This window comes from Sapajus apella, unplaced genomic scaffold (assembly GCF_009761245.1).
Source record: "Sapajus apella isolate SASKATOON/1434 unplaced genomic scaffold, GSC_monkey_1.0 scaffold6, whole genome shotgun sequence".
Classification (NCBI taxonomy): domain Eukaryota; kingdom Metazoa; phylum Chordata; class Mammalia; order Primates; family Cebidae; genus Sapajus; species Sapajus apella.
In genome coordinates this window covers 45,868,683-45,893,968 of record NW_022436946.1, presented here as the reverse complement: position 1 = coordinate 45,893,968, position 25,286 = coordinate 45,868,683, and the positions used below count along the sequence as shown (strand labels likewise).

The 25,286-nt window shown below is 33.3% G+C and overlaps 1 long non-coding RNA gene across 1 annotated transcript; it reads left to right on the top strand.

Moving 5' to 3' along the window:
* LOC116549061 lies at nucleotides 1-24,916 on the top strand. The gene is made up of 4 exons (XR_004267695.1): nucleotides 1-191; nucleotides 21,476-21,482; nucleotides 22,815-22,818; nucleotides 24,905-24,916. It is a non-coding gene; the product is annotated as an uncharacterized LOC116549061 (long non-coding RNA).
* The last annotated feature ends 370 nt before the right edge of the window (nucleotides 24,917-25,286 follow it).

Genomic DNA, 25,286 nt, shown 5'->3' with positions numbered 1-25,286 from the left:
AGTTTTGTAAGAAAATGCCAAAATGTTTTCCACAGTGACTGTAACATTGCATTCCCACCAGTAATTAATGAGAATTCCTGTTCACCAACCTCATGAGAAGTTGATATTTTTAGTGTTTTGGATTTGGGCCATTCTGATAGATGTGCAGTGGTATCTCATTGTTGTTTTAATTTGCATTTCCCTAATGACATGTAAGGTGGAGCATCTTTTCGTATCCTTATTTACCATGTGTATGTCCTCTTCATGTTGTGTCTGTTTAGATCTTTGGCCTAGTTTTTAATCGAGTTGTTTGTATTCTTATTAATTTTTATGTTTTTGTAAAGATGAGATGTCACTATGTTGCCCAGGCTGGCCTCAAACTCCTGGCCTCAAGCAGTCTTCCTGCCTCAGTCTTCTGAAGTGCTAGGATTGCAGGTTTGAGTTACAGTGGCTGACCTCTTATTATTAAATTTTAACATTTATTTGCATATTTTGAATAACAGTCCTTTATCAGATATGTCTTTTATAAGAATTTTCTCCCAATCTGTAACTTCTTGTTCCATTCTCTTGACATTGCCCTTCACAAAGCAGAAATCTATAATTTTACTGAAGTCCCGTTTATCAATTTTTTTTAAGGATTCGCCTCTGATGTTAATAATCACCATACCCAGGGTCATCTAGGTTTCAAACTTGTAGAAGTTCCACAGTTTTGTGTTTTACATGTAGGCCTATAATTCACTTTGAGTTATAATTGTAAAGGATGTGAGATGTGAATAATAATCTATAATAATCATTCCCAGGTAACCTACTTAATAGTGAAGAGATAGAGAATTAAACATCTTCTTTCTCTTTTCAGTACGGTTGATTAAATACTAAGAAATGACTAGATATTTTTCTACTTTGCTGATGGAGGCAGTAGAGCTAACAAATAAAGGAAAAATAGTAACAATGCCATGATTTTTCCTAAATATTTTTATTATATGGATCAAGTTTGACTTTGACATTCCTTAATTCAGAAACTCGGTCTAGTTATTTAAGTTGTAACTGTTTAGAATGCAGTCTCAACAATCATCACATAAGATGATGTATCCTTCATAACAGGGCTTTGTTTCTTTTGACTCATCACAGATACTATGTTAGCTGTAGGATTTTTGCAGATATTCTTTATCAAGTTGAGGAAGTTCTCCACTATTCCAAGGTTACTTATAGTTTTTCTGAATGGATGTTGAATTTTTCAAGTACTTTTGTTTTTCATCTATTTATATGATCAGATGATCTTTTTAGAGTGTTGATGTAATGAATTTCATTAATTAATTTTTAAGTTTTTAACCAGCCTTATAAACATGGGACAATCCTACTTTGCATCTATGTTCATGAGAGATTTTGGTCTGTAGCTTTTTTACTTTTTTAAGTTTTTGTTGGTGTATAATAGTTAAACATATTTTAGGGATACATGTGATATTTTCATAAATATATACAATGTGTAATGCTCAAATCAGAGTAAATTAAAATAGTCATCATCTCAACATTTATCTTTTCCTGGTGTTGGAAACATTATAGTTCTTCTTTTCTAGCTATTTTGAAATATTTAATAAATAATTATTAACTATATTTCCTTACCATACTATAGAATACTAGAACTTCTTTTCTATCTCACTGTATTTTTGTACACCTTAGTAAATTTCTCTTTATTTTCTCTACTTCCCTTCCCAGCCTCTAGAAACCACCATTCTACTCTCTACCTTCATGAGATGTTCTCTTATAATGTCTTTATCTGATTAGGGCATAATGGGAATGCTGTCCTCATAGAATACATTAAGAAGTAGTCTCACCTGTGCACAGTGGCTCACGCCTGTAATCCCAACACCTTGGGAGGCAAGGCAAGAAGCCTAATGACAGAGCCAGATTCCATCTCAAAAAAAAAAAAAAAACTGTATTTTTTTCCAGTTCTGTGAAGAGGGTCATTGGTAGCTTGATGGAACCAAAAGAGAGCCCACATAGCCAAGGCAATCCTAAGCAAAAAGAACAAAGCTGAAGGCACCACACTACCTGACTTCAAAATACATTACAAGGCTACAGTAATCAAAACAGCATGGTACTGGTACCAAACAGAGATACAGACCAATGGAATGGCACAGAGGCCTCAGACACAATGCCACACATCTACAAACATCTGATCTTTGACAAACCTGACAAAAACAAGCAATGGGGAAAGGATTCCCTGTTTAATAAATGGTGTTGGGAAAACTGGCTAGCCATGTGCAGAAAGCAGAAACTGGACCCCTTCCTGACACCTGACACTAAAATTAACTCCAGATGGATTAAAGACTTAAACATGAGACCTAACACCATAAAAACCCTAGAAGAAAACCTAGGCAAAACCATTCAGGACATAGGCATAGGCAAGAACTTCATGACTAAAACACCAAAAGCACTGGCAACAAAAGCCAAAATAGATAAATAGGATCTAATTAAACTCCAGAGATTCTGTATAGCAAAAGAAACAATCATTAGAGTGAACTGGCAACCAACAGAATGGGAAAAAATTTTTGCAATCTACCCATCTGGCAAAGGGCTAATATCCAGAGTTTACAAAGACCTAAAACAGATTTACAAGGAAAAAACAAACAAATCCATTCAAAAGTGGGCAAATGATGTGAACAGACACTTTTCAAAAGAAGACATATTTGAGGCAAACAAACATGAAAAAATGCTCATCAACACTGGTCTTTAGAGAAATGCAAATTAAAACCACACTGAGATATCATCTCATGCCAGTTAGAATGGCGATCATTAAAAACTCTGTAGACAACAGATGCTGGTGAAGATGTCGACAAATAGGAAAAGTTTTACACTGTTGGTGAGAGTGCAAATTAGTTCAACCATTGTGGAAGACAGTGCAGTGATTCCTCAAGGACCTAGAGATAGAAATTCCATTTGATCCAGCAACTCCATTATAAAGACACATACACACATACGTTCATTGCAGCACTGTTTACCATAGCAAAGACCTGTAACCAGCCTCAATGCCCACCGATGATAGACTGGATAAGGAAAATGTGGCACATATACACCATGGAATACTATGCAGCCATAAAAAGCAATGAGTTCGTGTCCTTTGTAAGGACATGGATGAATCTGGAAACCATCATTCTCAGTAAACTGACACAAGAACAGAAAATTCAAACACCAAATGTTCTCAATAGGCAGGTGTTGAACATGTGAGAACACATGGACACAGGAGGGGAGCATCACACACTGGGGTCTGTTGGTGGGACTAGGGGAGGGATAGCAGGGGGTGGGGATGGATAACATGGGGAGAAATATCAGATATAGGTGATGGGGCAAACCACATTGCCATGTATGTACCTATGCAACAATCCTGCATGATCTGTACATGTACCCCAGAACTAAAGTACAATAAAAAAAAAAAAGAAAGAAGGAAAAAAGTAATCTCTTCTCTGTCTTCTAAAAGACATAAAAATTGGTGTAGTTTTTTTCTTTATAGGTGTATCAAAATTCATCAGTAAGCCCACCTGTCTTTTTTCTATTTTCACTATTAAGTATTGATTCAATTTCTTTAATAAATATGGCACTATTTAGATTGTCTACTTTCTGTTCTGACATATGCAAGTTAAAAAAAATTAAAGAAAAGTAAATTCCCTATTTCTTCTTTTGTGCCTGTGTGAGTTTTGGCAGGTTGTATCTTTCAATAAACTGGTGGATTTCTTAGAGCTTATCAAATTTGAGAGCATATAATTTTTTGTAGCATTTTTTTATTATTATTATAATGTCTGTGGGAACTACACTGAAATCCCCTAACTCCCCTCTTCTATTTCTGCTATTAGTAATTTGTAATTTCTATCTTTTCATTTTATTTTTTAGCTACCCTAACTATATGATGTACTGTTTTTTTCTTTTAAGACAGTTTCGCTCTGCCACCCAGGCCGAAATGCAATGGCACTATCTCGGCTCACTCCAGCCCTCCCCTCCCGGGTTCAAGAGATTTTCCTGCCTCAGCCTCCTGAGTAGCTGGGATTACAGGCATGTGCCACCAAGCACAGCTAATTCTGTATTTTTAGTAGAGACAGGGTTTCACCATGTTGGCCAGATTGGTCTTGAACTCCTAAACTCAGGTCATCTGCCAGCCTTGGCCTCCCAAAGTGCTGGGATTACAGGTGTCAGCCACCATGCCTAGCCTATAATGTACACTTTAAAAAAATAATAATAATCTGGCCAGGCATCAGATAATTACAAAGAGTCAGGAAGATACTGTTAGGTAGTCAAAGCAGATAATTACCTCACTTGAAAGTTCACAAGGTTTTCCCCAGAAGTAGGAATAATTTGCCAACAGCCCCTGCTTCCAATCCTCCTTTTCAACAGTCTCAGCTGTCTAGATGAATGGTTTTCAATGACTTCATTTAAGCAACTTAGAACTTTCTGGGACCTAGATAATTAGATACTTTCCCTTCCAGATATAAATCTATGTAAATCTCCAGATATAAATCATTGAAGTCCAATGTGGTAGAGACCTCTTCTTCCTCATCACAGTAAGCAGAGTGATATTCTCAACAGCTAATGCTGAATTCATTAATTAGTATTACCTCCAGTGCATTACCATTTAATTTGTAATAAAAGTCTAAGTTCCAAAAATAAAAGACTCTGTAGGCTGAATCAATCCAGAGAGAGCCAGACACACAAATCCATGCTTTCCCCAGATCATTCTAAACAACATGTGTTGAGCATCTCTGAAAACTTACAAAGTGTTAAAACCAAGGAAGACTGAGTTTAGAAATTCATTTCAAACTTTGACTAGTAGTAATATCTTGAATATACTTGAATAATGAAATCAAGAGTGGACTGCAAGCCAATACATTTGAATTCTAGTCCGGGAGAGAGCACTCATTTATTATCTGTGTGAGATTAGGCAGTTTATTTTATTTTTCAGAACCTAAATGTGTTCTTCTGTAAAATGAAAGTTTGCCTCTGGAGTACTTTCTTTCTCCATCATGCAAGAGCATCAGTATGGAGAACAATCTTTCAGAACTAAGGTATTCACAGGAGGAGAGCCTTAGGGTGTCTGTGGGTTATGATACTTTAGTAGCTAAACTAACAGTGCAATAAAAGCATAAAATTTAAGAACCGCTTATATACTGCAAGCAATATTACAGATAGAATAATGCATTGTAAAAACACGTAAACAATGCTTTTTCTGTATGATCAGATGCAATGACTTGGCTTGAACAAAGCCACATTTCTTCACCTCCCATGAGAATTTCTGATATGACTTATATACATAAACAAAAATTTCTCATCTTTATACATGTGAGATAAATTTTTTTCAAGTTTCAAGAAATATACATGTGAGCTAATATGCCAATGATCCTTATTTCTATCATACTATGTTGGCATTCAAAAACATATAAAAACTGGAAATATCAAAGGGAACAGGAAACTACAAAATTACATTTATAACTCTGGGTTACAAAAATCAAGTATAGCTTTTGGGATTGTGCAGCCTGACTCCATAAGAGTCTTTATTATAATCCTATCCTAAAATGTTTGATTATGGTTAATTAAGTAATACTGAGTTTGGGAATCACATTTTCATCACCCATTGAGAATTACAGTACTAAGACATCACCACTAAAGGGTTCATATTCATTAGGAGTAGTAACATTCTAAACAGTATTATCAGGTTTTAGAATAAATTTCTATGTGTGGAAGGAATTGGAAGTCACCTTCCATTGCTAAGAGATTGTTATTATAACTGGAAAAGTGAAGTTTTCTTATCTGATAAAATAGCTTCACATATTAGAAAGCAGGTTAGGGAAAAGACATGCATATGTGAAAGAATATTTTGAATAATGAAGCATAGAAATACAGGGTAAGCTACAGTAGTAGATGGAATAGAGAAAAATAGTCTCATTACTAAGCAAATGTTGGTAAATTTATAAAACAATGAAACAGAATCTGAAACTGGCATGCAGCATGAAACTGTACTCAAAACATGAACTCATACTTCAAAAGCATGCTAATCATGTATTCTCCATTTAAATAAAATAATTTGTCCCCATTACTTCTCCTTTGCCTCCAAAAAAGTCCTTGTTTGAACTGTGGCTTAGAACATAAAGAATTACTTGTAGTTGCTTGTTTACTTTTTGCACCATGTTGAGATTTTCCAAGGTCAGCATTACCTTACCTGCTTTTGATCAATGACTGTAATTGTGAATCTATGCACATAGACAGTGCTCAATAAATAGTTGATGATAATGATAATTTTCACTGCTCCTCTTACAACCTAGATTTATTCTCTTTCTTTTTCTATGAGAAGGTAAAAATGAGTTCAGTATCTCAAGCTGCTTAGAGACCACATTAAATTCCAACTATTCTTCCTATATTCTGTATTTTACTACATGGCCAATTTGTAAAATAAGTTTCTTTCTTACACTATTTTATTAACTTTGATTCATGTTTCAGTTTTTCTGTCTCCTCTATTGTCTGGCTTAAAAATAAATGATTCTTTTGAACTCTTTTTATTTCACTAGTCATTAAGTTTTACATACTTGTGTATGAAGAATACAGTGATAGGATTAATACAGAGGGGATTGGTGTGTGTGTGTTGCAGACTCTCAAATAGACATAGCTCTCTTATTTCTATAATTTGACAAATTAAAAGATAAACAAATGCAAGGTATAGCCTAATTTGTTCAGAAAGTTAAAGAAATGAAAACAGGGTACTTTCACAAAGGTTGCATATTCAGAGAAGAGTGTAATTCTGTTTTGCTCTCCTCAGCAACAGCGAAAAGAAAGGAAGCACATGATCCTATATCAATTGTTACAGTGGGAATTTGCAGTTTAAGAACTACCTAGTGGAAACAAGAATAATTTAATGTGAAAAGCTGCAGAGTATAAATATTTCATATAAACCAGTTATGAAGTCGTATTATGCTGATTGTATAAAATGGTGCTTGAGAAAGGCGCTACAGAGAGAAACTTACACTCAGTCATTCAGTATCTTTATAGAATTCTTCCACTGTTGAGTGACTGCCACTTCTTAAATTTTCACACGTAAATTCTTTGCTGAGTGCCTTGAAAGCTCTATAACTTACTACCTTTAATGCATTTTTAAGGGCAAGTGGTACACTGGGGATGAACTGTGACCTTTTGGTAAGAGGTTGACATCTCTTTGTAATATATTCTTATACCCAGCTGACTTAAAACGTGTCATTATAAAAGGAATTTGGCAGTTGTTAAAATTTTGTTAACATATTCATAAAGAATAATGTCTGAATTATTATTCCATTTACCCATTTAAAAAAAGGTTATTCAATTCCCATTTGGTGCTCAGATTGCATTTAACATTGGATAACTTGTATACCTGACAAAACCCAGAAAAGTAAGTATAGTATGCTAAAGCTTTATGAACAAGCCAAAATTTATTTTATACACATTAATCTTGAATGTTTTGTGTGTTAGTTTGAGAGTTTAAGATTTGAAGAATCCCTTTAATTATTTCATTTTACATAACAAGAATAAATGTCTTAAATTTAATTTTGGTTTGTGCATGTGTTGTGTGTGTGTATGTGTGTGTGTGTTTTGTAACACTGGTTTTGTACTGTTTATTTTCTGTGAACATTTGTGTTAGAGTTAACAAATATTTTCCTTTTTTAATTTTTAGTGTCACACCAACATAACTCTAGTGAATCAATATTAATACTATTAGAGGAGAAAACTAAATAACAGGGATAGAATAAATTCATTCTTGGTTACCACTGCTAAGTAGTGGATTAGAGTCTCCACTCTAAAGTTTGATATCACAATACTTAAAGTTACACCTTAAAAGAACACATTAAAAAACAATTTATTCCTGGAATATATATACTGAGAGTATTTTGCTTTTATATAATTTTAAAGATATTTTTATTGCAAAAACAAAATGTGTTTCAAACAGAGAAATCAGAGACAAGCAAAAGAAAAAGAAATAACAAAAGTTTGTACTGTTACCTACAATCATTGCTAAAACGTGTGCAAATTTTGTGTGTGAGTTATGCCATTTCATATAACTTTCATTTTTAAAATATATTTGAGAACATGTCCATGCCTAGAGAACTTTTGCTGATACTTAATTGTCTAATACACTACATGTTTTTCATAACTAGTTGTTTTGATATAATTTCTGATGTACTGAGAAGTTGTAAGCCTGGTACAAGAATTCCCATATGCCCTTTACCTGTATTCACTACTGTTCAAATTTCAATCATTTCCTCTCTTTCTTTCTCTCTCTTTCCTTTTCCTCACTTTCTTGTCCTATATATAAGGTCCTGCATGTGCATGCACAAGTGCACGCACACACAAATTATTTTACTTTGCTGAACTATTTGTGAATAAGTTAGAAAAACAATATCTCTTTATCCCTAAATACTTCAGTGTCTATTTCCTAAAAGTGAAATTTTGAAAACTAAAAAATTATCGGTGGTTCAAAATTATTTTCTGAGCTATCATCAGTGTTTAATTTCATCAATTATTCCAATAATTTCTGTTATAACGATCTTTTCTTGAACCAAGATCAAAACCTGGACCACCTCATTATTTCATTCTTATGGCCCTTTAGCATTCTTTATTCTAGAATGTGTTCTCAACATTTCCTTGTTTGTCAGTGACATTTTTGAGAGTTAGGAAAAGATAGTTTATAGAATGTCCCTTTATCTGAACTTGCTTGTTTCCTTGTGATTAAATTTAGATTATATGTTGCGGTCGGGAATAAAATAGAAGTGATACATATTTCTACATATATCTTATAAAGAGGCATATGTTATTTTGTCCCAATATTGGTGATTTTTAGATTTAGTGATTTCTTTGTTATTTCTCAGGTTTCTTCACTTCAACATGGTGAAACCCCGTCTCTAGTAAAAATATAAAAATAAGCTGGGAGTGGTGGTGCAGGCCTGTAGTCCAAGCTACATAGAAGGCTGAGGCAGGAGAATCACTTGAACCCGGGAGGCAAAGGTTGCAGTGAGCAGAAATCGCACCACTGCACTCCAGCCTGGGCAACAGAGCAAGACTCAGTCTCAAAACAACAACAACAAAACACCGTCTATAAATGGAACCACATACTATGTAAAATTGCGGGGTTTTTTTCATTCAGCATACTTCCTTGGGACTTCATTCAAATCGTTGCCTATATCATTACTTCATCCCTTTATGTTGCAGAGTAATATTACTATATAGATATAATGTAATATATAGTAGTATAATGTAATATATAATATAACGTAATATATAGGAGATACGTGTGTGTGTATGTGTGTGTGTGTGTGTGTATACACACACATCAGTTTTTAAACCATTCATCTATTTGTTTGTTTTTTAAAAGAACATCTGGACTCCTTCCAACTGCTGTGAACATGCATATACAGGTTTTTATGTGAACATCAGTTTCATTTCTCTGAGATGAATACCCAGGATTGCAAATGCTAGATTGAATGATAATTGCTTGTCTAGTTTTGTAAGAAAGTACCAAGTGGTTTCCAGATAAAATGCAAAATGCTGTACCATTTTACATTCCCAATAGCAATCTAAGGGTGATTCACATTCTCTGCATCCTTGCCATAATTTGGTGTCATTACTATGTTTTATTTTAACCATTCTAAAACATGTGTAAGGATGTCTCACTTTGGTTTTAATTTGCATTTTCCTGATGGCTAATGATGGTGAACATCTCTTCATGTGTGTATGTACCAACTGTATATCCTCTTGGTTTAAATGTTCTTGTCTTTTGTTCATTTTTATAGGTTGCTTTGTTACTGTTGAGTTTCAAACGTTCTTTATATATTCTAGACACTAGTTTTTGGTCAAATATGTGGTTTATAAATATTTTCTCAGAACCTATGGCTTGTCTTTTCATCTTTTTCACATTGGATTTCACAAAACCGATTTTTCACTTTTGATGGTTAGGATTCGTCAATGTTTACTTTTATAGACAATGTGTTTGGTTTCAAGTCAGACTATTTGCCCTAGTCCTAGATTCCAAATATTTTTCCATGTTGTTATTCTAAAAACTTTATGCTTTTTATGTCTTTAATCCATTTTGAGTTAAATTTTATTTATGTATGAGGTTTATGACAATTTTCATTTTTTTGGACTATGGAAGCCCAATTATTCCAATACCATTTGTTGAAAAGGTTTTATATTCTCTATTGAATTGCTTTTGCATCTTTGTAGAAAAAAAAAAGCAATTGAGGATATTTGTGTGGGTCTATTTCTGAAAACTCTATTTTGTTCGATTCATTGAAATGTTTGTCCTTCCACCAATATCCACTTATACTGTCTTGATTACTGTACTTACATAGTAATCTGTAATATTGCATAGAATAATTCCTCCTATGTTATTCTTTTGTGTACAGAATTTATAAGGTATTCTAGGGCCCATGCTATTCAATATAAATTTTAGAATGTGTGTGTTTATTTTTTAAAGTATAGATTTTTGCTAAGATTTTGATAGGAAATGCATAAAATCTATGAATCAATTTGGAGGGAATTTACATTTTTACTATGTTGAGTCTCCCAACTCATGAACATATATCTTTTCACTTATTTAGGCCTTTGATTTTTCAAAAGCAATTATTGATTCTCAACATAAAAATTCTTTAAATATGTTTTTATCAGTGAATACGTTAAAAACATATTTTCTTGGAGAAATTAAAAATTAAGTAGTATTGTGTTTTTAGGTTTCTTCATGATCATCATCAGTATAGAAATGTAACTAATGTTTATTTGTTTATATTTACTCTACAACATTTCTGAACTCATTTTAGTTCTAGGAGTACTTTTGCAGACTCCTTGTAATTTCTTACCATATCAGCTGCAATAAGGGCCATTTTATTTCTTCCTTTTCAAAGTACCATTTAATTTTTTTTTCTTTCCTATTGTAATGACTAGATCTTTCAGCACTATGTTAATTAAGAATTGTGAGAGTATCTATCCTTTACCTTGTTCCCTATATTAGGGGAAAGTGTCCAATAATTCACTATTAAGTATGGTGATAGCTGTATGGTTTTTTGTAGATGCTCTTTATAAATATTCAGGAAGTTGTCCTGTGTTCTAAGTTTGCTAAGTGTTTTCATTATGCAGGAGTGCCAGATATTGTCAAATGATTTTCTCTGCATTACTATATATGATCATACAATTATTCTTTATTGATGTGATGAAATTATATTGATTGATTTTCTAATGTTGTACTGGGCTTTTATAAATGGAATAATTCCAATTGATCCTGGCACATGATTATCTTTGTATGTCATTGGGTTCTATTTACTAATATTTTGTTGAGGGTTTTACTTCCTTCGTTCATGTGAGATATTGATCTATAGTTTTCTTATTTTGTGTTATCTTTGGTTTTGGTATCAAGGTAGTATTGAATTCTATTTTCTGAAGAGATAGTATAAAATTGGTGTGACATCTTTCTTGATGCTTGGTAGACTTCTCCAGTGAAGCCAATGGGGTTGGATATTTTTATACAGGAAGTTTTTAATTTATAAATTAAATGTCTTCTATGATTATAAGACACTTCTGATTGTTTATTTCATCTTGGTTGGTGTTTGGAGTTTTTACTTCTCACAGAATTGATCAGTTTCTTATAATTTGTTGAATTTAGAGTATAAAGTTGTTCATAGTATTTATTATTTTTAATAGCTATAGTATCTTTCATGATATACCTTGTTTCATTGTTGATTTGTACCTTCCTTTTATTTATGTCAGTCTTGCAAGATTCTTATCAATTGCTTTTTTTTGAAGAATTATATTTTTTCACTTATATTTACCCTTGCTGTTTTGAATCACATGGATTTTTGTATTAGTCTTATTTCTTTCTTTAGGTAATTTTGGGTTTCTTTTTCTCTCTTTTTTAGTTTCTTGAGGACAGATTTAGATTATTGATTTAAGATTTTGAAAATCTTTTCTGCTGTAAACATTTAGTGTGATAAATATACCCCCAGCACTAGCTTCATCTCATATATTTTGATATATAGCAACTTGCTTTCCTTTTAGTTCTACACATAGTTAATTTTCTTTTAAAATCCTTCAATTATTTAGAATCATGTAATTTAATATCTTATGTATTTAGGTTTTGTCCTATTATTTGATTTCCAATTTGGTTCTATGTTTTCTGAGAGTACACCTGTAAGGTTTCAAATTTTAAATGTATTAAAGTTTTATAGCGCAGAATATTGCCTATCTTGGAGAATATTCCATGGATGCATCACAGAATGTACATTTGACTGTTGTTAGTTGGAATGTTCTATAAATGTCATGTGGATTTTATTGGCTGATTCAGTTACTCTATATCTTTGCTAATTTTTTTTTTTTTTTTTTTTTTTTGCCCAGTAGTTCTATTGGTTGCTGAAAATAAGATGTTTAAAGTTTTCAGCTATCAGGAGTGATTTGCTATCATTCCTTTCAGCTATAACAATTTTGCGGCATATATTTTGAGGCTCTAATATGTGAGATGTACACATTTAAGGTAATTACATCTTCCTGGTAGACTGATCTTTGATCTTTTAATCATTACACGTTCTTTTTTTGTTTCACAATTTTCTTGGCTCTGAGGTCTACTTTATCAGATGTTAATACAGCTACTTCTATTTTTTCATTAACATTGAATAATATATTTTCCCATCTTTCTACTGTCAACTTACTTATCTTGATAATTTAAAAGCGAAAATAGAGCTTCTTGTTAAAATCATGTAGTTGAATAGTTGGGTCATTCCTTAAAAAACAACAACAACAACAACAGAAAACTGCTCTGCCAGTCTCTTGAGAGTCATGTATTTAAGCCACTTACATTTAAGAAGAGTATTGACTGGTTAGAGCTTATTATGCCATTTTATGATTTGTTTTCTATTTCCTCTGGTATTCATTCATCTGTTTCTCTTGTTTTTTATCTTCCTGTGGGCTACTTGGACACTTTTTAGAGTTTTATATTATAGATAGTAATTTTAAGTGTATTATTTTGTATGTTTTTATAGTATTTGCTCTGGGATATAAGGTTATATGTGTATAATCTTATTATACCCTCCAGATGTCAACATTTTGCCACTTTGAGTACATTTTGGAAACAGTTCTATTAATACCCTCTTACCTTCCCTACTATTAATATTAAATATCATTGTCTTGGTATCATATGGCATAGTAATTTGTGATTCAATTACCAAATACAATTTCTAAAACCCATGAAGTGAGTTGTATGAACCTGTATTTTCACTTTTCATTGTTCTTCTTTCTTACTTCCCAAATATTTTTTCTGCTATAGTTTTCTTTATGTCTGAAGAAATTCATGTAGTAAATATTTAAAGATTGGTTTGCTGGTGGCAAATTATTTTAGCTTTTCTTCATCTAAGAATATCTTTATTTCTCTTTCATTTCTGAAGGGAGAAATCACAGCTGTTCATAATTACCAGAAACATGTATGATATTCTTCAATAGATAAATGAAATGTGGTACATCCATCCAATGGAATAATTAATCAGCAACAGAAAAGAATTAGCAATCACACACCATGCAAAGACATGAATGATTGATGAACGTATATCAGGTGAAGGAAATTACTCTGAGAAGGCTACAATATATGACCATTTATGTGATATTCTGGAAAAGGTAAAACTGCAGAGATGGAAAACAGACCATGAGCTGTCAAAATTTGGGGCATGGTTATTGAATAGGTAAAGACCAGGAAATTTTTATGGAAGGAAACCTGTAAAGTATGAGTCTAAAATGGCACATAAATGACACTATCCGTTTATGAAATGTATTTATGAAACACATAGAACTTCACTACACAAATAGTGATTTTTAATGTTTGTTCTTTAAAAAAAATTACAAAGTTGGGAGATTATAGTGTAGAATTCAGACTGTGACAAAAGAATCAAACTATATTATAAGTATGTGAGAGTCTCATTGAAGGAAATAAGGGCGAAAGGAGCTGAGTAAGTAGGTTCCTAGGTAATTTGAGAAATCAATTGAGTTTATAAGAATTAAGGCAAAACAAGCTATACATATGTATTTCAGTTAATAAAGTGGGACTCCTATGGGAATAAGGATTAACAATTCTGAAACTAGTATTTTAGAATTTGACAATTAAGTAAATGGATTGTGAATGGTGGGAGCCAGGCTTCTACCTGTGGAATGGGGGTATAATAATGAAGAAAACATCAGGTAAATGTCTACTGATGGACATTGAACAAAACACCTAACTAGTACTCCCCAAAACTGTTAAGGTCATCAAAAAAATAAAAGTCTGAGAACCAGTTCCAGATAAGCAGAGCCTAAGGAGAAATGACAACTAAAGAAAATGTGTCCTGGATGGAATCTTGAAACAGAGAAAGGACATAAGGTAAAAACTAAATAAATCTGAATTAAGTTTGGACTTGAGTATCAATATTGGTTTGTTATTTTTAACAAATGTATTATACCATATAAATATAAGATTTTTAATAATCAGAGATACTGAATGTAAAGTACACGGAAACTTTCTGTATTATCTTCATTTTTTTTTCTGCAAACCTAAAGCTTTTCTAAAGCAAATTTATTGTTTAATATGAGGGAAGGTCAAGAAAACAGTAAAAATGTCACCTGATAGAAAAAAAAAACTTCTCTGTTTAATTAAGGCAAATCAAACTCCACTCTGGATTACCCAGACAATATGACTCCAGCCTTCTAGTAATAGCATTTAGAATAATAAAACCATGTAAAATATAATACAATAAAGGTAGGCTCACATTTAGTCTAGTTAGCTTCTCTGCAAAACATGCACATAGAAAATGAAGACAAGAAGATTTAACACATATAAAAGCTTCAACAGGCCAGGCGCGGTGGCTCACGCCCGTAATTCCAACATTTTGGGAGGCTGAGGGGGGTGGGTCATGAGTTCAGGAGTTCAAGACTAGCCTGACAAACATTGTGAAAACTCACCTCTACTAAAAATACAAAAATTAGCCAGATGTGGTGGCAAGCGCCTGTAATCTCAGCTACTCAGGAGGCTGAAGCAGGAGAATTGCTTGAACCCAGGAGGCGGAGGTTGCAATGAGCTGAGATTGTGCCACTGCACTCCAGCCTGGAAGACAGAGTGAGACTCCATCTTAAAAAAAAAATAAAAATAAAAAATAAAAAAGCTTCAACATAGTCTCCATGCTGCTTAAGCTGCTGTGATCCAACAAGTCTAAGTAATATACAATAGAATTCATTATCTGTTTTCCTTGCCAATTTCTTCTGAAGATATTGCTGCTTGGAAGAAACCATGGACCATGAAAAATGTTGAGTAACTTAATAACCTGCTGCTTTGATAGCTCTGTCTTACTCATCTAGAATTGGACCCATCTAGATACAGAGTTGGCATTAAGTTGACTGAAATGTTATGACAGAATTTAAGAATTTTGACAGTTATTTCAAGTTAAACTTAAGGTTTGTACCAAACTATACTCTCACTCATCTGCATGAAATGCCCATTTCCCCATAGCTTTATCAATAAATGTTATCCATTTTAAAATCTGTACTTCAAGTTAAAATATTATGTGATAGATTTCACTTGCATATATTCAATTATTACTGAGATTAAATGTTTTCCATATTTTATTTGTGTTACATATTTATTCTTTTATGAATTCCTATTCATGTCCTTTGGCATTTTTTATTTTTTCCTTACTGGTTTGTTAGACTTCTATATAATGGTTTATATAGAACCATTATAATTCACTTGATTCTTATTTTTTCTTAATCTGTTTCATAATTTTTTATTCTGTTTCACCTATTTGGAATTTCTATATCTATAAGTATCTACTTGAATTCTTAAAATTGTATAACATATTTTAACATTTGCATTGAAAGTATTTTGTTAAAAGTTGAAGCAAATGGTAGCTGAAAGTCATTAACAAAATTTTGCCACACTCAAGAGCTTTTGAGGCCCAAACATCAGCAAAATAAAGCCGTCTTTTTTAATATGCTTCACTTAAGGCTAAATTATTCTACCAAAGCCAACAGTTATATTTCAGCACAATGATTCCAAAAATAGTTCACTTTCATGCTGAATACATTACAGAGCTGTAAAATCTAATATCAAAATATTTGAAATTCCAAACATAACATAGCATTACATAAAATTATCTTATCTCAGGTCAATATTATTTCTAGAGTCCATTTAGTCTGAAGGCCACATTTAGGTTGCATGTAAAGACAGTATAAAGAGAAGGTGGAACACAAAATCAGAGAACTGTCTTAGTGGATTTCATCTGAGGCATGTTAAACACTAAACAAAATGCATGCTGAATGATAATCTCATCATTTACTCTGAGATTTAGTCTTTGGCAGAAATTATAGAAGCAACTTATGGCTCAATACCTAACTGTAAATCCTGTGTCAAACATTATTCAGGTACAGATGGATGAAGCTGTAGCAATCAACTGTGAAGGCGCTTTTGATTGACAACAGCCAGGTGTTTATAAGCTTCACAATGAAAACATCTGATATTCTATTTCCTGAATATTCTTGAATTGCAAAGTAAACAATTGGCTATTGTAACTGCTAAATTAGAATTATCATGTTTAGATGCACCACCAGAGAGTGTCAGAAATAAACTCCATAATCTCCCATTTGCTTATTATAGTGCTTGTTTGTTCTTGTTGTTCAACAGATGTTAATCGTGTTAGCAAAGGTCATTGTTTAATCTTACTGTTTTTGACTCTTTCTGAAAGTTTCTGTTCATGCAGAAAAAATCAATGTGGAGTTCAAACTTCAATTTGGCACTTACTTTACCAAGAGATTTATTTTCTTTGAGTCTCAAGTATAATAATAATAAAATTTATAGGTTTACTGTTAAGATGAAATGAAATAGCATATGGCAAGTGCCTGGGTATATGCTGGGTGCCCCCAAAATGTTGACATCTGGTGGAATTCTCCTTTTATGGATATTATTTTCTTTTTAGGTAAGAGAAAGCCAAATTTATTTATCTATTTTCAAAGCAAAATATTATTGACTCATTCCAAACCCATTTTCTGCTGCCAAATAGAGCTCAAGTGACTCAGAAATTCTAAATAGGTCTCTATAACTCCTCAGTAAAATGCTTTCTTTTTCTTTTTTATTTTTACTCTGCTGACCAGCAATAATTTAAAGAAAATCAAAATGAGAACAAATACTATGACAAATATTCTTTATTTAGTTCAACTGATATTTTTAAAAGTCTGATTCATTATCAATTATCACTTCATTAAAAATAACAAAATCCATTATAATGGAGTAGAACCAGGACCTACTAGACAGTGTTTTCTGGAAAACAGGCAGAGCCTCCATTTCCCGTCTAATCTGGAGTTTTATTTAAAAGATACAACAGGAGCAAAGGATGGAACAAGGGGCAGAGATTAAAAAAATATATTTGACCTATTTGTTGACAACAAAAGACACATCATAAGATGTGAGGGTCAGATGCCTTAGAAATTATCTGCCTGCCACCAGAATGAACGTGGGCCCTCAAACTGCAAGGGAGTTTAGTCTTGCTACCTCCAGTTTTTTTCTAGTCAACTACTATTGGAAGCACCAGGTATGGATAAGTATTACTGAACCATTGGTACAGCTTTGCTCTTTCACTAATGTCCGCCCTCCACCTGCTTTTTTGAGATCTGATGGCTGGTCTAAGCAGTTGCTGTCCATGGTCCATTAGAGCTCGAAATGCTCTAATTATAGACTTAACGCACGCACAAGTTATGAAAGGAAGTAGGTAGACTCAGGCTGAGGATTTATTGATTGCTTTTAAGGAATTTAAACGTTTGCTTTCAATTAGACAATTAAATGAGTTCCAAAGTTGAGTCTTTGGAACTCAAGAATACATTCTGAGTTAAGACCAAATTCCTGTCTAGTTGATGGAGACACAATTGAGTATAAAACAGACACGGTCCCAATCTTGTGGAGCTTACACTTCTGTTACCAAGAAACATGAAAATAAAATAATTGAAAAAGAAAACTAAATATCTGATAAGCCCCTCAAAAGAGCAGCATATCCTGTTATGAAACTTTATAATGAAAAATTTCCCTTGTCATGGAATACAGAGAAGATTCCCATGAGGAGGGGATATTTGAGCTGGAATTTGAAGGATAAACACAATTTTATTGGGTGAGGTAGAAAATATAGGGGAAAGGTGTTACATGCAGAGAGAGAACATTGTGTGAAAGACCTTTGATACAGAAGAGAGCCTAACACTTTAAGGTGTACTAAAAGGAACCCCACTGTTGCTGGAGCTGGGGGTGGTTTATGATGTGAGGAGAGAGGATTTGGGTCAGTGTTGCTCATCAGTCATTCATCCATTTTCTCATTCATTTAATGAATGTGTGTGTGTGTGTGTGTAAATTTATAAAATTTCCTTCATTTTTTTCTTTTTTAAATTAACAGATAAGACTATATGCATTTGTTCTGTACAACATGATGCTTTGAAATATATGTGCATTGTGGAATGATTAAATCTAGCTAATTAACAACTGCATTACTAGACATAGTTATCATTTTTGTGGTAAGAACAGTTAACATCCACTCTCTGCATTCTTGGAGATCAATAAATATATAATGAACTCTAATTGGTATTAGTTATTTTGGAATATTGAGATGGGACCAGTGAATAAAACTTAAAGCTTTTTTTGAGCAAAACAATGTTAGGTAATGTTAAGTACCATGCAGAGAGTTCAAATGGACTGAAATGATGGATACAGCAGGTTTTCTGGCTGAAAATGGCTTGTAAGGGGAAACAAAGTTTTTCTGAAGCGTTAGATAAATGGGGGGGAAATGAAAGAGATATTCAGGGTAAGAAAAATGGAAAGAGCATTTCATGTAGACAAACAGCTTGTGCATAAACTTAGGAAAGTAACAAGCTTACATTGCAAAGAACAGAAAAGAAGATTCTTTCCTTCTGTGGCTGAATCTTAATAGGCAAGAAAGTAGGCTTTTCATTTTTCATTTTAATTATTTGTTAATTGCTATAGTCAGTTTCAGGGATCTTAAATGCTTCAATGTCCTAAAGGCTTGTAGTGCTGCTTTATTATTATTATTGTTATTATTACTACTATTATTATTATCCTTGTTTTAGAACCCTGGGACATGTCCTTATTATAGTCAGCTTTCTAAAAATAAAAACTCCTGTAGAAACACATTTTCTTTTTTTTGGTTCAATTTTCTTTCTTTTCTTTTCTTTCTTTTTCTTTTTCTTTTCTTTTTTTTTTTTTTTTTGTATATACTTTAAGTTCTGGAATACATGTGCAGAATGTGCAGGTTTTTTACATAGTTATACACGTGCCATGGTGGTTTGCTGCACCCCTAAACCAATCATCTACATTAGGCATTTCTCCTAATGCTATCCCTCCCCTAGCCCCCCACACCCCAACAGGCCCTAGTGTGTGATGTTCCCCTTCCTGTGTCCATATTTTCTCATTGTTCAACTCCCACTATAAGTAAGACCATGTGGTATTTGGTTTTCTGTTCCTCTGTTCGTTCACTGGGAGGAATGATTTCTGGTCTCACCCTTGTCCCTGCAAAGAACATGTATTCATCCTTTTTTATGGCTACATAGTATTTCATGTGTATATGTACCATATTTTCTTTATTCAGTCTATCATTAATGAGCATTTGGATTGGTTCCAAGTCTTTGCTCTTGTGACTTAGTGCTGCAGTAAAAATACATGTGCATGTGTCTTTATAGTAGAATGATTTATAATCCTTTAAATATATACTCAGTAATGGGATTACTGGGTCAAATGATATTTCTGGTTCTAGATACTTAAGGAATCGCCACACTATCTTCTGCAATGGTTGAACTAATTTACACTACCAACAGTGTAAAAGCGTTTCTATTTCTCCATATCCTCTTGGGCATCTGTTGTTTCCTGACTTTTTAATGATTGCCATTCAAACTGGCGTGAGATGGTATCTCACTGTGGTTTTGATTTGCATTTCTCTAATGACCAGTGATGAGTTTTTTTTTTTTTCATATATTTGTTGGCTGCCTAAATGTCTTCTTTTGAGGAGTGTCTGTTCATATCCTTTGACCATTTTTGATGTTTTTTTTTTTTCTCATAAATATGTTTAAGTTCCTTGTAGATTCTGGATATTAGTTCTTTGTCAGATGGATAGATTGCAAAAAATTTCATTTATTCTGCAAAAATTTTAATAAGTGGTACCTTGTTTTAACAATTATTTCACTTATTGCCTCTTCACTCTGATGATAGTTTCTTTTGCTATGCAGAAGCTCTTTAGTTTAATTAGATCCCATTTGACAATATTGACTTTTGTTGCCGTTGCTTTTGGTGTTTCAGTCATAAATTCTTTGCCCGTGCCTATGTCCTGAATGGTTTTGCTTAGGTTTTCTTCTAGGGTTTTTATGGTTTTAGGTCCTACATTTAAATCATTAATCCATCTTGAGTTAATTTTTGTGTAAGGTGTAAGGAAGAGGTCCAGTTTCAGTTTTCTGCATATGGCTAGCCAGTTTTCCCAACATCATTTATTAAATAAGAGTAACTAATATAAAATCACATTTACACATAAAACAACTTTATAAATCTTAGTTTATAATCTATGTTATGATAAAACACAAAGAAAAATTCAATACTATAGAGTAATAACTTGTAGCCTGAAATTTATTTTATCATTCCTAAATGTTGTATAGTGGTACCTTGTTTTAAATTACAATCCCTAATGACAAGTGATAGGAATTACTCTATCAAGTACTAGAACAAGAAATTATTATCTTTGAGACTTCAGAATGGGAGAAGTTATTAATGTTTCAACCATAGTCATAGACAGTTGATAAGTGGTGGAAGAAAAAATCATTGAAGTTTAGATAGAAGAACTATGAGAGAAACTATTGATTTTAAAATTGTCGATAATGATAATGGTGACATGATTCTAAGAAAGATTAAGAGAGTAAGTCAAGTCCTAAAATGACTTAATAATAATTGAGTCGTCCATGAACAGAGTTTGGTAGTTGTTAGCAGCAAAGACAATAAAGTCTAATCACACAAACTTCAAAGGAGACTGAACATTTAAAGGAGGAGGAAGGAGAGCAGCTTTGAAATAATACTAGCAAACAGGAGAAATATATGAGAGAAATAACAATTCTATTCTAGATGGCTGAACATTCCAGGACACTAGTCTCTTAGGTGTCCAGGAAGATCAGGAGCTTGAGGCCCTTGTGACGTGCCAGCATGTTGAGGTACCAGTCTGTGGACAAGGTGCTGTGTCACTTAGAGCAGCAGGCTTGGCACTGACCCTTCCGTCTCTTAGGTTGGTGATTGCAGGAGTTGGATCAGGAGAGGGATATAGAAAAGATCTCATCTTCTCTAGCAAAGTGATGTGAAATTGCAGCTCCATTTGGGGAGTTTTTCTTCATCAAAGAGCATTAGAAAACAATTAAATAGTTTCAAATGGAAAGGGAAAATATTTAATCTGAAGTAAAATGTAAATCACCATAGCTGATGTGTGGGTGATGTCTGGGGAGGGGAGATAGAGTAATTGCAAGAAAATTAATGAGGAAGCTCCTGATGAACTCTAAGGAGAAACTATAGTAATTTGGATCAGTGTGGCACTTCTGGAGAAAAGTGGACAAAGATGGCACATGTACCTATATGCATATGTGCATTAATGGATATCTGATTTAATACTGCACACACAAAAAACAGTTCATCTGAGAGGAGGTGCCAGGAGACAATGTAAGTGGTAAGTATGTTATGTTCTGTAAACTGATAGCAACCGGTGGAAAGAAAGCTGTGGAGGTTCTACCAACCATTGATTTGAAGGAATTGAGTAAAATTCTTTTAAATCTTGAAAATTTAGGTCTCTCCTGGAGTAAGGAATAAAAATCTTGAGAATATTATATATATTTTTGTATGTTTTATGTCTATCTAATCACACAAACACAGCATACATACCAAATAATAGCTAATATATCAAAATATTGGGGTAAGAATAGAATTTATTTTTTATCAGCTCCTTCATGTTTGAGTGGCAGTCATTGTAACAGGACACATCTTGCCTCTTTTACTCATACTTTTTAGGAATTGCTCTATGGTATTGAATTTTTCTTTTTGTTTTATCATAATGTAGACTATAAACTGAGATTTATAAACTTGTTTTATATGTAAATGTAATTTTTATATTAATTCATCTTATTTCGTGATATTAGATATCATAGCCATGCAAACTGCTCATTAAACCAGATTTATTTGTTTTTAATTCCTTTTTAATTGACTTACATATTTGTAACTGTCATTGAAACTTAAAAAAATTATCATGGCTACTGTTGAAGCCCTTTCACAATGCTTAATTGATTAAATATAAATTCTGCTCTGCACATCATGTAAAGGAAATACACATTTAACTTGTTGATACCTTGAAGATATAGCTCATGTGTAAATACTGCATTTTTAAAAGACAGCCAAACCCATTCCATAGATTTACTTCCTTTTTGATATGTGTGTATAAGGACTATTTTCTTCATTTTGATAACACATCAAATAACCAAAGGTCTCAAGAGAAATAATAATTTTGAAATTTATAAATGAAGTTCAATGTAAAAAAAGAAATAATATTTCCAACCCAAGTATTCCACGGGAAAAATGTGCATGGCATAGGAGACTATTATCATTAGAAGGTTTATACTTACTGTCAAATACGTACAAAGAGTGCTGTCATGATGGTTGTGGCTTTGTGATCTAAAATACCCCAAAAAGGCAGCATTAGGATGTACTTTCTCAGAATCAAAACTTTTAAGAGAATGGACTTCTTTCCTAGAAATGCAAAGGCAAATATGAGGACAGTCTTGATTAACAATGGCAGAAAACCCATCAGGTAAAAGGACCAACTGAAATTGCCAAAGCAACAAAGAAAAAGGGAATCAGTGTTTTCTCACAGAGATCATTTAAATGGACTAGTAAAGCATGTCCTGTATATACCTCACATATATAGCATGCACAAAATTTCCATGGAAGATGCTTGTAATGAAATACTATGTGGAGATTTAAACTATATTGTAAAATAAGGGGATATACTCTTCCAGTTTTCATGATTTATTGCCTCTCAGGTTTCCAGTCAATGCCTTATTGCCCTGCTTGTCACAATGGAGCTAGATGTTGGAAACATCACTCCATTACCGGTTGAGTTGCTGGAGAAACACTGACAAAGGAAGATGTTTCTTTTGCTGATTCTAGTGTGCTTTACTGAGTGTGCTTCCGAGGGACTGACTAGGCAGTTGTCCACAGACACAAAATAGTGCTCGCTTTCCAGTAGTTGCAAACTAGGGGTATTGTCTTGGTCCACCAGCTGTGGACCAGCCCTGTCTCCGACTAACACAATAAACCTTATTGCCATCTTGCACGCTGGAGCTGTGCCTCCTCCATTGGCATCTGGATTCTATCCTTGGAGGGTGGGAGGATACTGTCATGTTGATTTCTTATTTGGTCACTTTCCCTCAGCTCTACGCCCTTTTTTTACAGTTGTCTTTTATTCTCTCTTAGTAGCTAATTGCCTGTAAATAATTAATCTTCATAGTGTTTCTTTTCTGTTCAGATTACTGTGTGATCTCTCTTTCCTGACTGGACCATGACTGATATACACTTGAGCATACACATACAAACATACACATGGATAATTGGAAAGTTATGTTTAAAACAATTATAGTGATTGTTATTTCTGGATGCTTATCTTTGAAGTACTCTTTATTTTCTTCTGTATATTTTTGCATTGCCTAATTCTCTACAGTAATGCATTACTTTGGAAATCTAAAAATTTACACTAAATTTTAGAAAGGATTAGTAAACTCTCCTAAGTTTAGAAAATAAATAGACCCAGTATATTGAAAATAAACTAGGATCTAAATTTGATAAGGCTTAGCTTGGGAGATTTTTAAATCATCTTTATCCTTATCTTGTATGTTTTAAAAGATTCAAAATAAAATTAGAAAGAAACAAACACAATAAAATGTATTCAACAAAAAATGTCAGACATTTATGGTATTGCATTTGTTATTATAAACTAATTGCTGTTACAGACAAGAAAACAAAAAGTGGAATTACTTTTACAAACTTGTTCTAGATCAAAATTGGTCTATTTAGTGCCCCTTAAATAGAAAGTGACAGAATATAAACCAACCTGACAGTATGGTGGATGCATTATCAGTGTACTGACATGGCCTCCTTTGCCTGTTCTCTCTGATTTAATGTCATCAGACACAAGGTGATTTAGAACATTCTCGGTAATAATGGAGAAGCTGAAAGCAGATGTGTGGCTATTTTTAATGTTTTTTTCCTCCCCCAAGGTTTGTTATTTAGTTAAGGCAGTACTGCGGAGACAATCAGTATGTTGCAGAATGTAATGAAAATGAATATCAAGAGCAAATTACATTGATGGGAGAAAACTCTCTTTTAATTCTCCCCAAAATGTATTGCTGGAAGCCATTTAAAAAATATTTTTCTCCCTCAGAGTTTTAACAACTTGGAAACTTCTTATTTTATTTTATTTTATTCTGGGATACATGTGCAGGACATGCAGGTTTGTTAACACAGGTACACATATGCTATGGTGATATGCTGCACCTGTCAACCCATCACTTATGTATTAAGCCCAACATGCATTAGCTTTTTATCCTGTTGTGTTTCATCTCTCTGTGCCCCCGACAGGCAGGTGTGTGTTGTTCCCCTCCTTGTGTCCATGTATTCTCATTGTTCAGCTCCACAGTGCTTGGTTTTCTGCTCCTGTGTTAGTTTGCAGGGGATAATGGCTTCCAGCTCCATCCATGTCTTTATCCAATCTATCACTGATGGGCATTTGGGTTGATTCCTTGTCTTTATTATTGTGAATAGCGCATGCACGTATCTTTATAATAGAATAATTTATATTCCTTTGAGTATATATTTATTAATGGGACTTCTGGATCAAATGGTATTTCTGGTTCTAGGTCTTTAATGAATCACTAGACTGTCTTCCACAGTGGTTGAACTAATTGACATTCTCACCAACAGTGTAAAAGTGTACCTCTTTCTTTACAACCTCTCCAGCAACTGTTACTTCTTACCATTTATTTATTTATTTATTTATTTATTTATTTATTTATTTATTTATATTGTACCTTAGGTTCTGGGGTACATGTGCAGATCATGCAGGATTGTTGCATAGGTACATACATGGCAGTGTGGTTTGCTGCCTCCATCCCTCTGTCACCTATATCTGGCATTTCTCCCCGTGTTATCCCTCCCCTACCTTCTCACCCTCTGCTGTCTCTCCCCTAGC